Source organism: Sinocyclocheilus anshuiensis, unplaced genomic scaffold (genome assembly GCF_001515605.1).
Source record: "Sinocyclocheilus anshuiensis isolate Anshui unplaced genomic scaffold, SAMN03320099.WGS_v1.1 C32355506, whole genome shotgun sequence".
Lineage (NCBI taxonomy): Eukaryota > Metazoa > Chordata > Actinopteri > Cypriniformes > Cyprinidae > Sinocyclocheilus > Sinocyclocheilus anshuiensis.
In genome coordinates this window covers 1-899 of record NW_015615295.1, presented here as the reverse complement: position 1 = coordinate 899, position 899 = coordinate 1, and the positions used below count along the sequence as shown (strand labels likewise).

At 40.6% G+C, this 899-nt stretch overlaps 1 long non-coding RNA gene across 1 annotated transcript; it reads left to right on the top strand.

Moving 5' to 3' along the window:
• On the top strand, nt 1–893 carry LOC107682570 (uncharacterized). The gene is made up of 3 exons (XR_001633533.1): nt 1–79; nt 215–295; nt 493–893. It is a non-coding gene; the product is annotated as an uncharacterized LOC107682570 (long non-coding RNA).
• Nucleotides 894–899: the final 6 nt, after the last annotated feature.

Sequence of the window (899 nt, the reverse complement as noted above, 5' to 3'; positions counted from 1 at the left end):
CGAGGACGTGATGATGTCCTCACGCGGTCAGCTAGAGGACATGAATGAGGAATTCGAGGATACCATGGTGATCGATTTGGTAAGAACTTACAGATGTGCATTTGTAATGTTTCCGGTGACGCCCAAGACTACGGTTCATATAACAACATCTGTTCATCTGTAAGATTAGATCTTTTGAGGTCATTTTTGCTCATATGTCCGTTCTACGTTTTAGCCGGCGTCGAGAAACCGGAGAGAAAGAGCTGAACTCAGACCAGACTTTTTTGACTCTACGGCCATAATGGAAGATGATGCTGTAAGTGCACCTTTAAGATATTGATATGTAAATTAGATATAGGTGTAACAATGTAACTTGTTTTGTAGGATTACCAAATTGAAATCTTCAAATGAAAACCCTGCATAATTTTAAACATCATTCTGAACATGCTTTTTTATCCGGTGCTCTTGAGAAGGAAGTACTAATCAATTTACCTTGTCTTCTTCCTCTGACAGGGATTCGGAATGCAGATGTTTTGAGAGTGATTTCAGCCTCTGGGGATCACAACCAGCAACCAACAAGAATCACATCTTAAATGTTTAGTTTGTGTTTTAATGGCAGTTTCACACAACTACGCAAGCATGTCAGCTTCCTTTCTTAGTTTTGTGGTCGGCCATAAACCCATTGTGAGCCTTTCCCGTCAGTCAGCATTTCCTCAGTTCATAAGGACCAAGAAAGCCTATAAAATCTGTAATCTGCTGGTCTTACATTGCTGTTAGGATTTCAGCAACCTCTCAGCAGTATCGGTTCCTGTGTTTCATATCCAGTGATTTCTCAGAGCAGATGTGGTTTAATCAGACATTGTTCGGACAGACGTATTGTGACTCCACTGCTTTCTAGCTATTTTAAGACTATCACCCAT